Source organism: Genypterus blacodes, unplaced genomic scaffold, assembly GCF_046128005.1.
Source record: "Genypterus blacodes isolate CSIRO-AG114 ecotype Tasmania unplaced genomic scaffold, CSIRO-AGI_Gbla_v1 ptg000266l_1, whole genome shotgun sequence".
NCBI lineage: Eukaryota > Metazoa > Chordata > Actinopteri > Ophidiiformes > Ophidiidae > Genypterus > Genypterus blacodes.
Window position 1 is genome coordinate 45,001 of NW_027467058.1, and position 18,342 is coordinate 63,342.

Consider the following 18,342-nt stretch of genomic DNA (forward strand, 5'->3'; position numbering starts at 1 on the left):
GCGGTACCGCCGGGTGTCTGAGCGGAGGAATCCCTGCGTGTCCCGGGCATGCGGGGAGGGGGGAGCCGGGGATCTGAGCAGCAAGGCGGCTCCAACGCCTCCACCGTGCCGGGGCTGACACTCCTGCCGCCCGGGTGCAGAGAGGCTGGGTGCCGGGTGCTGGGAGGCTCGGTGGTGTTAAGCTCAGGGTGGAGGGAGGCTTGGTGCGGAGCTCCGGGTCCAGACAGGCTCTGTGTCAGGGAGGCTCAGTGCCGGGGCTCCGGGTGGGGGGAGGCTGGGTGCAGGGAGGCTCGTTGGTCCGGGGCTCCGGGTCCAGAGAGCCTCGGTGGTTTAGGGCTCCGGGCTGCGTGCTCCTGTCCCCGCATGTAAACGCACCTCAGGGAGGAGTTGCTGCGTGTCTCCGGGGAGGGGGGGGGGTGTTGTGTGTGTGTGTGTGTGTCTGCTGGTTAAAGGAGGAAAAATCGATCCGTCTATTAGTTGTGAAATAATTAAAATGTGCGCAGCTTTAATCTGCTAACGACGAGAGGAGATCTGTAAGCTTTGTTATTCGACAGCAATTGAATTTCCCCATTGAGCAGGATGGAGTGTGTGAATGTGTGTGTGGGGGTGTGGAGTGCGCATTGCTTGTCAGCTATTGAAACCCTCTCTCTCTGCTCTATCGGATTCTGCTCTCTTCTCTTTTTATTCTCTTTTTTTCTCCTAATCAAATGCTGGTTAACCAGATTAGACTCTGCCCCTCACACACACACACACACACACACACACACACACACTCTCTCTTCATTAATTAGCAGCCCACTTAGAGCTTCATTCTGCATCAAAGGCTCAGATATTATTTTAAGGCTCTTTTTTGAGGAGGAAGCAGCAAACAGCCTGGAACCTGCAGATATGACAACACACACACACACACACACTCCACACACACTCCACACACTAAATACCTCCATTATGTGTGTGTGACAGTGTGTCCCTGTGTGCAGGATGAGTGTGTCTATGTGTGTTAGTGTGTGTGATGGACCCAGGTGTGTCTCCGGTCCTCCTGTGTGTGTGTGTGTGTGTGTGTGTGTGTGGCTGTTGTCTCGACAGTTAAGTGTGTTGCCCTGTGTTCTCATGTAAATGTTGTGGGATCTTGCGTGTTGACATGCGTGTTGATTTAAGAGGCGTTGCTCTCTAACAGCTTCAACCACAGACCAGGACTCCCCTCCCATACACACACACTCACACACACACACACACTGTACCTACCAGTCGGTTCATTCAAAACAATCCTGACTATACTATGAGGGTGTGACACAAACAACCAGCGCTCTATATCTGCAGGGCCAAATGTCAAGACGCTCTGGAGTGTGTGCTGCTCTAGCTGCTCCACACAACACAACAGTGTGTGTGAATGAAGTGTAACTCGCCCACCGCGTGCAGCTGCAGGCAGAAAGCTCTCTCTCTCTCTCTCTCTCTCTCTCTTTTTGTGTTTAAATCCTCGACCTTGCGTGGAATTTGACATGAAAGCGACCAAACCAGCCAGAAAATTATAAGCAATTTGCCTCAATCTTCTCTAATTATGATATAGATCTGCCCCCCCCCTCCACACACACACACACACACACACACACACACGAGAGCGGGCGGTGTGGTGAAATGTGAAAGCCCGTCCTGTTCCGGCTGTTATCGCCGCGGCCAAATCTCTGTCCTGGGTTTAGAGCCCAGGCTGCCATGTGCTCTCTGCCCCCCTGTGGAGTCGGCCCCCTTTGTGTGTGTGTGTGTGTGTGTGTGTGTCGCCACCCTCCCCCCCTCCTACTGGGAATTCCTCCGGACCTTTTATTTTGTTGAGCAGCATATTTTTAAGCTCTTAATTAGATTGAAGATGGATGACAGAGCAGCGGAGCTTTACTGGAGTGAGGATTCAATTGTAGAGGGATGAAGAAGAGGAAGAGGAAGAGACTGGAGAGTGGAATTAAAGAGGGGTTTGAGTTTTGAGTCCTCTGCTTCCCCGGGTGTGTTCACATTGTTTCTGTGTGTCTCAGGTCTCGTGTGTGTGTGTCGTTGTGTTCCAGAGCTGTAATGTGATTCATGGCTTCCACACAGTGAGTGGATGTGTGTGTGTGTGTGTGTGTGTAGAGCAGACAGAGGGGTCCAGCTCTGCTCCGCTCTGCTTTACCGCTCACAGTGGAACACCAGCGTGATGACAGCCTCATCTTTAGTCATTTTCTCTGCCTGCCTCTTCCTCTTCCTCCTCCTCCTCCTCTTACTCTTCCTGTCTTCTCACCTTCCTCTGCCTTTACTCTTCTCGGTTTTCTGTAGCGTCTCTTCTTCCTCCTCTTCCTCCTCCTCTCTCCTTCTCTACTAACTCCACAGGATTTGATCCAAAAAACAGTCAAATTGTGATTGTGTGACTCAAAAGTGCTCTTGTGGGTTTAACAGTCATTAATTCCTGAAGAGCTTTGGTGTTTGTCTCAATCTAAAGGCCAGACCAGTCTTCCTCACGGTCTTCCTCACCTGTAGGAGTCCTTTAATCTGGCAGTTGTTCCCCTGTAAGGCCTTCATCTCTTAGCATGACATCATAGCACCCATCAGTCTACTGTTTCTCTGCTCCTCCACCTCTTCTCCTGTCTGGTCCCAGAGCCATGATGATGATGATGATGATGATGATGATGATAGTAGCTTGTAGCTCCCTGGCCGTTGCTGCTTGTACTCGTCTGCTCGCTGAATGAAGAAGCTCTTTTACTACGGCGAGTGAAAGAGGATCCCCTGTCTAACCTGATAGGAGGTTATGTCAGAGAGCGTCGACATGATGAAGCACTTCCTTGGCACGGCGGCGATGTAATGGAGTATCTTCTTTCATAGCGTAGCCGGTGGAGACGGCGTGTTTTGATTACATAAGTTTTAATTTGTGTCAGTCTGGCTGAAGACGTCTGCTGGAGTGCGCTGCTCTTCATTCAGTCTGTGGCTCTGTGAACCACTGAGATCTGTCTGTCTCTCTCTCTCTCTCTCTCTCTCTCTCTCTCCCTCCCTCTCTCCCTCTCCCCATGTCATACCACTGCTTCTGGTTATTATCGCCTCTTCATCTCAGTTTGGGTCCTGACCCTGGCCCGGCCTCATCACGCCGCGGCTCTTAGAGGCTCTGTCTGCTGTTTGTGCTGCCTGGAGGCGACGGCTCGCTCGCACAGAGGCGTTATTAAAACGTATCAGAGAGGGACCAGCAGCAGGCCGCTACCCAGAGGCTCTGTCACACACACACACACACACAGACAGACACACACAGACCTATTGGCGCCAACCCCTCTCTAGCTGAAACGTCTTAATATGAAATAAACAGACTGGTTGATACCTGGAAGGCGCGTCGTGGCGTCTGACTGCTCAAATAGGAGCAACCTCCATTTGGCCGGAGAGAGAGAATCAGCGCCGGGTGTTAAAATGCGAGGCGCCTCTGTGTGTTACCGGTGGCATTGAGAGGTGTGTGTGTGTGTGTGTGTGTGTGCAGGTGAGCAGGCAGCACGAAGCTTCATCACAGCCAATCACAAACCCATTTAGAGGCAGAGCGGGCCGTCTGCACGCTTCATCACGCCTTCAGAAGGATGGCGTCTGTGTTTTGGGCGCAGTAATCTGGAGACGAGGCACCGCACCGACGCCAGCCCGGAGAATATCAAATGAAATCCTGGTTTGTGTTGTTTTGGGCCTCGACCCTTCTTGAACACGGCCCCCGTCGCTGCGGCGCCTAGCTTAGATGTAGCCAAATAAAGATAACAAACACGGCGGCGGAGCAGAAATGGCTCCTCTTCTTCTTCTTCCTCCTCCTCTTCCTCTTGGAGCAGAGCAGCCTGGGTTTCTCTGGCGTGCTCGTCCAAGTGAAATGTCTGTTATGTATAATTAATTTTCTCCTCTCCCAGTTTATTTTTATCACCCACTTTTAACCGTTCCTTCAAAGGACCCCTCCCCCGCTTCCGTCCTCCGCAGTGCCTGCTGAAAGTGACAGCTGCTCGGGTGTGTGTGTGTGTGTGTGTGTGTGTGCTTTTGAAGCAGGCGTTAAAAAGGCCACTCGCTCAAGACGACTTGGAAGAGAAAAACTCTTTGACAGTGAATCAGATCCTGCATGTTCATCTGGCTGCAAAGTGAAACTCAGGCGCCGCCGCCGTCGGGGACAAAATGGCCGTGTTTGTGTTTCTTCCGGGAGGTTGTTGATTAGTTTGAATGTTGACGAGGTCGACTGAAGCGTGGGCGGGTCACGGGCCCTCGGTTTTAACTGAAGAACACGGCAGATTTATAGGCTTGTAAAGTCAAATTGACATTCTCTCATTTGAATCAAAGAACCTTCTCATTGGTTCAGTTTGACCCTGAGGTCAGGCTGAGTTATAGAGACCAGCCGGCGCTTCTGAAGGTCCGGTGACGCAGCATTAACCCCGGTTCTGCTTGTGACGGCTCGGCCTCGTCTTTAAAGAGAACCTCCCTCCCTCCCCGGCCTCGCTGCTCGTGGGCACAGCCTCGGCGGATGAGGTTTCCTACTTGGCATGCTAATGCTCCTGTCAGCATTCTATCCATCTGCCCCGCAGACTCTGACTCAGACAGGCAACTTGGATCCCTGATTCATCCTGACAGCAGAAATGGCTTCTCTGGTCCCGTTCCTGTCCTGGGTGCAGGTTTCAGGGGGGCGGTATTGATCAGGAAGTGGCGGTTCCTTCCCTGTGAGCGAGCCTGTAGTTATCTACTCAGGGTTTATTGCCGTGTTGTGTAGCCGGAGCAGTGTGTTATTCTGGTTATTATTGGCGTGTCAGCAACATTTCTTTCTCCCTTGGTTTCCTCTGGAATAGCTTTTCCACTGCAGCGTGTAAGCGGTGTTACATGTTGATCTAAGGTCAGAGCCTCACAGGCCGAGCCAAACGCTTGAGCCTCAGGCAGCCGGGGCTTTAAACCTATTAGTGACTTATGACATTCAACTTCAAACAGTGCGTGTGTAGGGATCATATAGTGAAGATGTCATCGTACGGTGTTAACCTTCAGTCAACACGCAGAGCAACCACAGTCTGATCGCATGCAGATCCCATAATGTTGCAGGTTCAGCTGCCGACGGGCCCTTGAGCCCCACAGGTTGCTGCTGCGATGCCGCTGCTCCCTGTCCGCCTCCGTCTCATTGACACGCTCTGTGTTCAGACGCTGGAGCCTACTGGTTGTTTACTGTGCTCACTAGAGTCTGTCTGCCTCTTCAGGCATGTTTGGCTTCTTAATGAGAGCCACTGTGAGAGTGAAGGCGGCACTCTGTGTGTGTGTGTGTGTGTGTGTGTGTGTGTGTGTGTGTGTGTGTGTGTGTGTGTGTGTGTGTGTGTGTGTGTGTGTGTGTGTGTGTGTGTGTGTGTGTGTGTGTGTGTGTGTGTGTGTGTGTGTGTGTGTGTGCATTGAGGCCAGTGGCTGTGCTCACTGCTAGCGGAGGATGCTATCGATACGCGTGAGTGCCTGAGCGTTGTGTTAATGTGAAGTCAAACTCTCTCTCCAGTGTTTGGCAGACGAGCTCGGCCATTAACTGTAGTGATTAATGCCAACGGAGCCGCACCTCATGATTGCTCACTTATTTCTGCTCCTCTGTCTGCGTCCCTCTCACTCCCTCATCCTCTGTTTCCATCCTTCACCTCCTCGTCTACGCCCCCCCCCCTCCCTCCTGGTATCTGTTATGTTTACCAAAGGGAGGATCTTAAATAATTCAGCAGGCTTCACTCCCCCGGCCCAGTAAATAAGACTAATAGAAGGCCGGCCTTTGAAGAGAGACACTTGCCCAGGGAAACGTAGCCCCGGGCCGGCCTATAAATCAGCTGGCTAGCTGCCTGTCTGGCTGCTCCAACCAGCGCCCACCCCCATGGAGGAGGAAGGAAGGGAGCTCAACTGAAAGAGGTCAACAGTATGGTGTTGCCCCCCGAGGGGATTGGTGGGCAATCAAAGTGTGTGTGTGTGTGTGTGTGTGTGTGTGGGACACGGGTGGAGTCCCTCTCCTCTTTCTCTGGTGTGTTTAGGCTTGTTTTGGTGTGTTAACTAATAATAACAAGGTGTTAAGCAAGTCCAGTCCAAAGTGTGAACTGGACAAACTCAGAACGAGGCGGCAAATATGGAAGTGGCTCCTAGATAAAGAAACTTTGCTTTAATAAATAATCATCTTTTGGGAGCTAGACCATTAGTATGCAGACGTGTGTGTGTGTGTGTGTGTGTGTGTGTGTGTGTGTGTGTGTGTGTGTGTGCGCGTGTGCGCGCCCACCCGCATTCCCAAACTCCACGGCTCATAAAACACACACTCTGATGGCGGCACCTGCATGTGTGTTTACCAGATGGAGATCAGTGCTCGTTTTAAGCGTTTTGTTTTATAATTTTTCCCCCGAGTGCCGAGCCTCTACCTCTCTCAGGATGTGGGTTGGTGTTTGTGGTTAGTTTGATCTCGTGTAGGCAGAAACTTCGCCGCCAACAAACAGGCGAAGGAGGAGAGAAGCATTTTAGTATCTGGGTGGACCTGAACGAGCAGAGCCACCTGTCAGATCCATCACAAGACCCAGCAGCTCAGCAGAGGAGGAGCGACAGAGGAGCTTCAGACTCGTTTCTAAAACTCTCAGTTGTTCCAAACTCTCTTGAGGGGCAAACAGAAACTTTTCTAGCCTCTAACTGAAAGCGCTGTGTATCTGAGGTGACACAGGATTGAGTATCGTGAGGAGAAGATGTCCAGAAGAGCCGCAGAAATGTTGTTTTGAAGGAAGCAGAGTGGAGGAGTCGCCGCCTGTTGAGCCCGGTGGTTGTGATGTGTCGACTGAGTCAATGGCTCTAATCACAGTCTTCTGCTTTACTCCACAAATACTTTGGATTCCTGCCGTCCGCTGCCCCGTGCTCATGGCACAACCAAACGTTAAGTCGACAAATAGCAAGTGTATCCCGACGCGCCCCCCCCCCCCGTCCCCCCTCCCTGGCTCAGCCCCTTTTCTTTGACACGGCCTCTTTGTCAGCTCCTTCCTTTTGTGCTCCGCTCAAAGGGTTAAAGAGGGAGCAGTGATGGGTTGCCCGCCAAGTCTGGCCTCCATTGTGCGTTGGCTTTGTGCCATTGCGGAGCATATCGACCGTAGACACACGTACAAGGGACTTTCTCTATTCACCGCGGCTACCGGGCGCCGCTGCCGTCACCTCCAGCAAATCGGGGCAAAGTCCCCCCAAAAGTGAGAGGGCTGAGTGACTCATGACACCACAGAGCCTCTGATGGAGCTTCATGTTAGGAGATGAGGTGTTCCTGAGGTTGTTCTTGTCTCCAGACCAGCAAACTCTCTGGTTTCTCAGCTAAGACCACCTAATACCGCTGGAGGAAGCAGTTGTTTGTCTCCTCCATCAGTGGAAACATGTGCTCCAGAACCATAAAACCTGTTTCCCTCCCTTCCTCCTTCACTTAACTCCTTTAAGAGGGAAACCACTGGGCCACTTGTTGTGCAGGACGTCGGTACGGACGGCTGCTCGGGCCTTAATTCTTTCAGCAGACCTGGGTTGCTGCCTCGCACTCCGGTGGCGTGAGTCCCAGGACCAGCTTTAAAGTCTCCTGTGCCTCCTTGACCCCCTGTGGAGCAGAGCCAAGCCGAGGAGGGGGAGGAGGGGGGGAGAATAAGTCCTCCAGGCCTGACAATGGTGTAATGCCAGGGGGAGGGGTGTAGATTAGAAGCAGAAGATGGAGGAAGAGGAGGAAGGTATGGTGGAATGAGCTGGGATAGAGGGGAGGTCAAAGGTTAGACTGATCCCTACTTTAAAGGTGGAGTGGGGGCCGTGGAGGTTTTACAGCCAGGGGGGCCCTCTTGTTGCTTCTCTCTCAGCCTGGGCTGAGGGGGGAGGGGCGTTGGTGAGCGTGAGCGGCACATTGCTGCTGTCCCATGATAGCTCCAGTTTTTTTGCTTGGTGACCCCTGACCTCTGCTCCCCCCTGTACCCAGGGCTGTCACACTGCCAGCTCCCACACGGATAAAGAGGCTGGAGAAGAGTGTTCCTCCCTTCTTGTGTTTGGGGCTATTTTGGAGTTAGCCTGAGCGGAGCAGACGGACTCGGCGGTGCTGCTGTGGTTTCTGGGGCAGATAAGGAGGGCGAGCATGTGACACACACGCAGGAATGCTGCTCAGCTGCTTCCTGATGAATCTGTGTGTGTGTGTGTGTGAAGGTCTCAGAGCGAGGTGACACACGACTGGAAAATGGCTACGATGTTTTCTATGATTTAAGAGAAACCACAACAAGACAAACGACGCGAGTCGTATAAAATGATAATTAAAGCACCGCAAACCAAACACGCCCTGATGTGGTGGAGACATTAATGTGTGAGTGGATTGATGGGCTGAGGCCTGCTGCTATCTTTGAGGAGTTTCCTTTCATTCTCCCCCTGAACTCCTCCTCCTACTCCTCCTTCTGGGGGTCTTCCTCCCTCACTGAGGAATGTGGCCGTTCCAGTATGATGGGCTTTGGCCCTCCATTGTTACCTGAGTGTGACCTGGTTGCTGTGGAGGTCAGCGTGACAGAGGCTCGCTCCCCTCTGACAGCCTGATGAACGGCTCCTGGTCAGCTGACACCTGTGGCAGCAAAGGGGAGAAGGTGTAGATGTTTAGGTGCAGGGCTCAGCGACCGTCCTTCCTCAGTGGACGAGGGAGCGAGGGAGCGAGGGAAGTGTGGGATCGATAAAAATATTTTTGGCAGCTCAGTGGCAAAGTGGTTAGCAAAATGATCATGGGTTTGAATCCTGTGCTGGCCGCAGTGCTTTCCATGTGGAGTTCATCTCTCTCTCTCTCTCTCTGTCTCTCCCCCTCTCCCTCCCTCTCTCTCTCTCTGCTCTTACTTGCAACTCTAAACCTTTGATTACACTGCAATTAAGTCCATGAATCGTTTTTCCCCCCCTAACCTCTTGTATACACAAATATACTGGGTATGTTTGTTGTAAATCAATTTCTTTCTGCATGTAAACATCTTGGCGTTCACCTCCTCGTGCTGCGTTTACACAGAACACCATGGAAACGATTGCCAGGACAGACTTCATCACAGGGATCGATAGTGTAGCGTAAGTTCACTGCTAAATGTGCTACAGGTTGGAGAAGAGAAGAAGACAGTGGACCTTCAGGCTCAGGTGTGTGTGTGTGTGTGTGTGTGTGTATGTGTGTGTGGTGTGTGTGTCGGGCTCAGTTTCTTCAGGTCGTTTTCCCATGCAGACTCATTTCCGAGCCTCTTCAGCTGGAGGAACAGGCTGTCTTTAGCAGCGACCTCATCCTGCCTTTGGCAACCAGCTGGAGTCAAACTGGCTGCAGCACACACACACATTTTCAAAAGTAACTCGTCTCCCAATCTGTTTGTAGCTGCAGGAGCACAAAGGCCTGGAGCGGGGAGATTAGTGGACAAGGTGGGAGGAACAGAACGAGACCAGAGGAGAGGAGGGAGGGAGAGAGAGAGAGAGGGAAGGAGGTAGGGAGGGAGGGAGGGCTGGATGGGAAATGCAACAAACTCGTACCAAACAAAACAGGAATCTTGTTTCCGTGAAGAGAAGCTTGTTGTGTGAGAAAAAGGGGTTGAGGCTCCGTCTCAAACTCTAATTAAGGACTCGCCGCGGCAGACGAACAGCTGCAGTCGATTGCGCCGCCCGGCCACGCCAGCTTTATGTGGCGTTTATGTGGAAGCCAAGCAGATGTTCACAGAGGAGCGGCCATTTTATCGGACGAGGAGATGAGATCGGTTTCACGGACGAGGAGGAAATTAAAAAACGGTCCCACAGTCCAGACGTGGAGATTTCAAGGAATTAGTGTGAAGAGCTTTACACTCTACAGCGGGTCAGTCCACTGCAGACAGGAAACGTGAAGGAAAGGGCAGTCAGGATGCATGTAGTGTGTGTGTGTGTGTGGAGTAGCTGGTCCTCATGAGGCGGGGAGATGATGAAGGAGATGATGGAGACGTCAAAGGCAGCAGTATAGAGATTTTGTACCCAATGGAAAGTTCAGATTGGGAATCCTCAATGTGGTTACCTTGTTGTTGTTGTTGTTGTTGTTGTTGTGGCTTTAAAGAAACGGCCCGGGCGATCAGAAAGGTTCCATTGAGACCCGACCTGCTGAGCGACGCCCACATGTCGGTGACCTTCAGTAGTTTGGACGTAATTTCCCCCGAAAATCTGTCTTGGTGGTGAAATTGCCGGCGTATCGTTTGTTTTTGTTCCTTTAAAATGAAACTACCAACGATTTCACAACATTGGTCAGACACTTACTATTTTGGAAAGTTGTAAAACGGGTAAAACACACACACACTCACCCCACACACACACACACTAACCCCACACACACACAAATGTCTGAAAGGGGCTTTTCATCCCTTTCAGACGGTCTGAACAGCCTCTAACAAGCTTAGAAGCAGAAGCATGTAACCAGCTTAAACTATAACTCTCACTTCAGTCACTGTCTAAATATGGATCCCGTCCTCTCCGGCGTGATGAAGAGCTTTGTGCCGTGGCCACGTCCTTTGAAACACTCGCTGGTCGCTGACACACACGGCGGCTCTCCAGCTCTCTCTCTCTCGCTCTCTCTCTCTCTCTCTCTCTCTCTCTCTCTCTCTTTCTCTCTCTCTCTCTCCACTCTGCATGAAGCTTCCAGGTGAAATCCACACCGGCGGAATTTCAATGTTCCTCCTCACGCCTGTCATCATCAGCGTGGGCCAGATCCCATTTGGTGGGGTCGACACGACTCCCTTATCAGCTCCCGTCGCTCTCCTTCTCCTTCTCCTTCTCTCTCTCTCTCTCCCTCTCCCCTTTCTCATTCTGACACTCTCCTATGGCAGACGTGATGAAAATGGCTGTTTAATCATGCAGAGAGGTCAACCAATCTAAAGGCCCTGGGACGGGTGATTTAAGGGCCTATTCAGAGCACAGCTGGAGGGAGGGAGGGGAGAGAGGGAGGGAGAGAGGGAGGGAGAGAGGGAGGTAGGTAGAAGTTGGATGGCTGTATGCAGCAGGTCGCCCCTCATCCACTTTACCTCTGCTCTCCTTTCACCAATAATTGTGGCTGATAGATTGACGTGTGAGACGGGAGATGAATGGACGCGAGTGTGCCGGGCGGAGGGGTGGAGATGTGCACATAATAACAAGGCTGACCCAGTGGTGATGGGATACACACACACACACCAACACACACACACACACACACACACAACCTCATCAACAGCAGAAGAACCCCCCCTCATATCTGTCTCCCATTTCCTTTGCCAGGCTGCTTCCACTGTAACTGTTGAGACCCCAAGCGCACACACACACACTCTCACACACACACACACCCGGCGTCTGCAGACAAGGCAATTCTCACCTGCATGTCAATGAGCCTGACAGATGGTTGGAGGGAAGCAGGGGAAGCGGGGCGGACAGAGACGGAGACGCTCGGTATTTTACACTCTGACTGTAAAACTTGTGCTGCGACCAAACTGAGGCGGAGGCAGTAAATCGATAGAAACTGGGGCAGACGCCAGCGTTTCCTGTCCGGGTGCTGCGACTCTTGAGCACGCCGCCATCACTCTTGCCTCCACTATAGAGTGTGTGTTTGTGCGTCTCCTGTCTGTAGCTCACATGAATATTCAGTATGACTCCATGTCCTTCTCACCGCCGACTTCATTCGCTGTCTCGTTGTCGGTCTGCTACACTAGCTGGTCCGTAGCTTCGTCTTCATCGTCCTTCCTCTCCACCTAATCACCGTCGGAGCTTCGTCCACTCAACAGTGACGCTGGCGGTTGGACTGTATTCTGGATCCATCTTAGTTTTCTGCTGAGCCTGAAGCTGCCGGCTGCTGCTGATTGATGTCACAGACGATCAAGGTTTAACGCTGCCGAACAACAAAGAGGAGAATTAGGAATTGCATCCGACATCATTTATAGCAGGAGCAGCGTGTCCATGCCAACGCAAAGGGAAACAAGAGACGGAGCTTTGATAATCTGATACGGCTCTGTTAATGTGCTGCCAGGAGCTTAGACCACAGAGCGACCAGAGGACTGAGACCCAACAGAGACGAGACAAGAGCTCCACAACCAAACCGCCACATCATTCTAACACACTCACCTGTCACTGTGCGTCTGTAGCTGTGGGAAAGTTCTGGAGCTTTGACTTTGACCCATAATGCACTTGTTCTCCTCCGCTCTTATCTCCTCTACGACATTTAGTAAGGACAAAGCGTGTGTGTGTGTGTGTGTGTGCCACGGACTCACTTGAGTTTATGATACTGGCGGTGAGTTGGTGTGTGTGGAGCACCACTCTAACAGATAGCTCTCCTCTGGCTCTCTCTCTCTCTCTCTCCCTCTCCCCCCCCCCCATCTCTCTGACCTTGCGTCGGCGTGTGCCGCTGAGCGTTGAGTGTCTCCACTCACGAGTGGCGTGCAGGCGTGTGTGTGTGTGTGTGTGTGTGTGTGTGCGAGCGGAGCCGTGGGAGCTCCATTTGTTGTGTAAATCCAAGCTGCTAATTGACTGCCGGGCACGCCGCCTCTCCTTCAGCGACTGAACCCTGCCCTCCGCCGGGTCCCAGCGATCCTGCCAGGGGAATGTTGCCCTCTAACACACACACACACACACACATCCTCCCTCTGTCGGAGCGCTCTTGGCTCCGGGCCAAAGCGAGGATGGGCTCAGCCTCCCTGTCTGTCTGCATAATGAGCAGCTACACAGCAGTTAGTCATGATAACATGCTGCACCTTCTGACCGGGCGCTGAGAGAGAGAGAGAGAGAGAGAGAGAGAGAGAGACGCTCCACACTTTGGTTTGTTTGGGTCTCTGAAGCCAGCAGACCAGCCAGGATCTTTATGTACTTTCACTGGAGCCGTGTGTATACATGAATAATGCCCGGGCCTAAATATAGCCTCAGGAACGCTGGGAGAAAGATCCAGACGCTTTCCTTAGGCGTGGTGTCGGAACAGGAACAACCCCTTTACATCGTTTGCCACGTTTCTGCCTTTGTTGCCTTTGTTGCCTTCGCTTTGGCTGCGTTCAACTTCACCGGGCCCTGCAGCAGGAAATTAACAGAGCTTCCTACACAGAAAAATGAAATATCCGGTTCCTCATGACGCCGACATGGAGCTGGAGAGAACATGTATGTGGGAAATGGACAGGAGAGAGAGAAGGGGGTGGGAGAGAGAGAGAGAGAGAGAGACAGATGTGCCTTACTAGTTGACTAATAACCTGGTGAAGGTAGAACCCTGGTTACTATTAAACCTCCTTATACATTCCTTGTGTTAATAACCAGACTTCTCCCTTGGGAAAAGCTTCTGACGTCGTCACAGAGCAGGGAAACAGTTGCTGTTTTCTCGATTAGGCGTGGGAATTTAGGAAGCAGAGGAAGTTACAACCCAAGATGGATCCTGATGAGGGCAAAGTGATGCAGGTGTGTCTGTGAACTGGTTAGATCGTAGTCCCATAGCCTGGTAATTGGAACCTGGGTTGCAGTTTACATGACTGAGAGTGGGAATCAGCAGGTTGGTCACATGGGACGCATGTAAACACAGGTAGTGTTTGGTTTGGGAGCCACAATGAGGGTCAGACGGGTTTTTATTTCCAGTTCCCTAACATAAATCTCCCACTGCTTATTTTTACATCAACACACACACACACACACACACACACACACACACACACACACACACACACACACACACACACACACACTTTCCCAGGCCGGGCCATTGTTCAGCCGAGGCAAACATCAGGGAGAGGGAAACAGGTAAACAATAAACTGACACACTCCCCTGTAACTCCTGTTTAGAGTGCAAACACAAAGGAGTACATGTGTGTTTGTGTGTGTATCTCTGTGTGTGTGTGTGTGTGTGTGTGTGTGTGTGTGTCCTCCACAGCCCTTGAGAGTGGCAAAGAGGTGAGAAAGACCCGGCACATGAAAATGGCAAATTGCCACATTTCTGCCGTTAACCCCCCACAGTGTGAACGGACCAAATGTCAACAACGTGTCGTTCCGTTCTGGGGCGGCTCAGACATGTTGAGAACCCGGCAGGCGGGTGGCCATATCTGAAGTCAGACTAATAGGTGTCCACACACACACACACACACACACACACACACACACACACACACACACACACACACACACACACACACACACACACACACTGCTCCAGAGGGTCCTGGGCCTCCCTGGTTTGTGACATTTACACTCTCAGAGACGCCGCTCTCTTACATGTGAGAGCCGCTCTTTAGAGGTGCTGTGAGGAGGAAGGACGCAGGATTACATCAGAGACAAAGGGACGGATTTAACATGAAGCTCCCCACTTCTGTCCCCCACAACAATAGGATTAGAGAGAGACACTGAAGGACTCAAGCCAAGCCTCTTACTGAGTCACAGCCTCTTTAATGTATGTTAATGTGCTCACCAGCCGCTACGCTACTGCTGTCCTGCTGCTTCTGTAGGTCACACCAGAGGAATGTGTGTTCCTGTGTGTGTGTGTGTGTGTGTATGACCTCATAGGTGTCCAAAGGTGTGACTGTCTTTAGTGCCAACACACACACACACACATGCACACACCCACACACACACACACCCACGCTGTCAGTCTATCACTCGTCTGCTGGCTTCTTTGTGTTTACGTTTGGTGTGACGCTCCGAGCCAGAGCAGCTGGTAATTCCCGGCGTTGCGCAACGTGTCTGCTCCTCTCCGGTCGGCTCTGGAGAACAGGAACATCCAGTGTGAACGCAGCTGGGAGGCAGATCGACTCGCCGTGTCGGCCTGGCAGCTAATGCGTTTCCTGTTATGATGTCATCCTCACCTCTGCTCTGCCAACGCGCTCGTTCGCTCGCTTTCGATGAAGCTGATTGGATAGTATTGACTTTGATGCTGAAGCGGTGAGGACGGAGGGAAAATAAATGGGTTGGGTGGAATTTGGAGCAGGGAGGGAGAGAGAGTCACCGAGATACGAGTCACACTGCAGCCAGGGTCTGAGTCAGCAAGACTGGAATAGGGACCCTAAAGCCCCGGGGCCCCTGTCTCACACACACACACACACACACACACACTCAGTGTCAGACCTGTCGCCCCCCCTCTCCCCTGTCCTCCAGCTACAGCCCTAACTATAACTGTTCAGCCAACCACTCTTAATTAGTAGCTGCTGCTGCCCCGGCGCCAATGTGGTAAACCCCAGCCCTGTGTGTGTGTGTGTGTGTGTGTGTGTGTGTGTGTGTGTGTGTGTGGTAGAGATAGCAAGAGAGAGAGAGAGACTAGTGAAGCTTCAGCTAGGGTCTGGCGTATGTGTGGCTTTTGGCTTTGCTTTGTACCTGTAGAGGTGTGTGTGTGTGTGTGTGTGTGTGTGTGTGTGTGTGTGTGTGTGTGTGTGTGTGTGTGTGTGTGTGTGTGTGTGTGTGTGTGTGTGTGTGTGTGTGTGTGTGTGTGTGTGTGTGTGTGTGTGTGTGTGTGTGTGTGTGTGTGTGTGTGTGTGTGTGTGTGTGTGTGTGTCACAGGTTAAACAGGAAAACCACATGTTGTTCATCTTCACAAGCAGCGGGCAGTGTGGTTATCTGCATCATGTTGTGCATTACTTTCCTGTGCCCCCCCCCTCTCTCTCTGTCTCTCTGTCTCTCTCTCTCTCTCTGTCTCTCTCTCTCTGTCTCTGTCTCAGAAGGTAAACAGACCTGCTCTGCTCTGTGTTAGCATCATTATCATTACCAACACTTCCATGTATGAACCCAGAGGATCTGTTGAGCTTTGAATCAAGGCCTCAGCTCAGTCAGCCACCTGACCTGGGATGTAAATTACCGAATATCTTAACATTCTATTAAACTACAGGGACGTGTGTGTAATAGAGTGCAGATTAGTCTAAGTCTGATTCCAAACTCTTCATCTTTCCTCTGCTTCCACTTGAGGGATCTGCAGCTTTAACGCTTCCATCACAAAGGGAGAAGTCAAACACTTTGGTGGCTCCAGTTTCCAGGAGCGGCGGCTGAGCGAACGCAGCAGAGGGAACGTGTCAGGGAAATCTATATCTGCCCCCTTCTCCGTGTTCTGGGAGCACTTTAGCCATAGTTAGACTGCTGGCTTCACGGTTTAGAGGATGGCTTCAGGATGTCGTGTTGTTGAGGTCTGTGCCTGTCAAGAGAGCCAAGTGTGAGCGTTTGTCTGTGTGTGTGTGTGTGTGTGTGTGTTCACATTTGTGTATGTTTAGCGCTCAGAGTCCTTGGCCCTGCCTCTGTAACCACAGGAGACGCACACTAACACACACAAAATGCCCTCCCTGCTCTTCTCCATACGTCTTCCCACCTCCCTGCCTCCCATCGCTCCCTGTCATGTTCCATAGCACAGAGAGGCACTGAGGGTCTCTGCTTCCAAGCTGTGGATCAGCCTGACACATTTCTCCCCCAGGACCCCCCCCACCCCCCAACACACACACACACACTCCCCAGTACAGACGCATAGCTGGAATAACTCTGCCAGCCATCAACCACAGCCAGTGGCCTGCTAATCAAGAGCAGATTACAACAGAGAGAAAGAGAGAGGGAAAGAGGGAGGGGGAGGGAGGGAGGGGGGAGAGAAAAAGACCAGCTCAGCAAAGGAAACACACACACACACACACACACACACACACACACACACACACACACACACACACACACACACACACACACACACACACACACACACACACACACACACACACAGCTGGGGAACAGACAGTGAATAAAACTTAACAAATCCCACATGTATGCTCTCTCTACACACACACACACACACACACACACACACACACACACACACACACACACAGAGACAAGTTTTCCTGGAGAAAGGCTGGCCACAATCTGGCAACCCTGTAACCCAAATTAGTGGCACTGGATCCTGGTGCTGAGGACAGAACTGGGCCACATTGTTCCTCGGCACCTTAAGCGTCAACCGTCCCTTCACACACACACACACACACACACACACACACACACACACACACACATGCCACAACAGTGAGTACGGTGACAGGTGATTCAGTAATGTGTTTGGAAGTGAGGGCCGTTGAGCGAGCGGGAGGGAGGGGGAGGGGCCTAAGACTGGGGGAGGAGCCTGAGACTGAGGCCCTCACAGATTTCTCTCATTTGACATGATAACGGCTTTAAGAGGTTTTGGTAGTGGTCAGAGCGGTTGTGGTCAGTCTGCACAGTCTGTCGATCTATTTTACTCCAAGTCTGTCTCTCTCCCTCTCCCTCCCTCTCCCTCTCCCTCTCCCTCCCTCTCTCCCTCCTCTTGCTGAGTGAATTGGCTCAGTCTTGTAGCTTCACGCTCTGCTGTGTTATTTAAAGAGACGCATTACAAAATGTCACAAATTTCAGGAAACTTGCGTGTGAACTAGTTCATTAGAGACATTTGGCTCGGTCGGTCCTGTGATCCGGTCGATAGGCTTCTGAATGGACCCTGATTGCCTCTAAAAGCTGCTCTACATGAAATTACACGTCCAGTTAGATACAAATGTGTTCACTTGTTGCCTTAGAAATACTTTATTTTATGAGATTTTACCCCGTAACTACCGGCAACCTTGGATTGAAGGAACATTCAGACGATATGTTTAGCTTTTATTGTGGCGCGCTTGACGCCTGTTTGCGTTGAGGAGGAACAACGCGGTCTGGTTCTGCTCCGTTCGCACTCAAAGGCCTACAGACCTGCGACACGAAGGCAAGACATCTCCACAATGAAAACCATATCAGTGATCGTGTTTGGACACAGATTTCCTGACATTTTGTAAGATTGTTGCAGTGTCACTTTAAGTCCCGTACGTAGAGGAACAGTGTCCCTTCTTGAGTGACGTCTGCCACGTGTGACAGACGTCAGATCAGCCCTCTCAATCTCCCAACTGACGCCACTTCTCCTGACTCTGCAGCTCTCCTACCTCCCGCCCTACATTTCCCCCCCCCTTTCCTGTCCTTTCAGCAGTTATCGACCACCTCCGCGTAGTAGACTGTTAATTCTTCCTCGTGTGTGCTGTAAATTGTTTGTGTTGAGAAGACGGAGAGGGGGGATAACGTTATTCATTTTCCGCCTCCCGAGAGCGAATTGCATCTGCATTTGGAGTAAGAGTTTCATTTGCATTTTAGATGCTAATGTAGCCTTTTGGGTGAGCAGAGATGGGTGGCGTGTGCTGATGCTTTGTTTTGTCTCCGTTCTTCATTAGGCTTTAATAATTGCTGCCTGGTGCTTTATACAAACACAGCCTGGAGGAAATGGATTCACTCTCTTCTCTCCCCGTGGAAATGTCAGCGTGTGTAGTGAAGCACCTCCCGACCCGCACAGTCACACTCGCTGCGTTTATTCAGTCAGGTGACAGAGCGGAGAGAATCGGGCGCTCGTGTGTCTGCGTCTCGCCAGAGTTTGAGGCGGACGGA

At 51.6% G+C, this 18,342-nt stretch overlaps 1 protein-coding gene across 4 annotated transcripts in view; it reads left to right on the plus strand.

Annotated features, from left to right (window-relative positions):
* Positions 1-18,342, plus strand: part of LOC143017092 (plexin-A1-like) — a 171,416-nt gene that overhangs the window by 654 nt on the left and 152,420 nt on the right. The gene's annotated exons all lie outside the window — the stretch shown is intronic.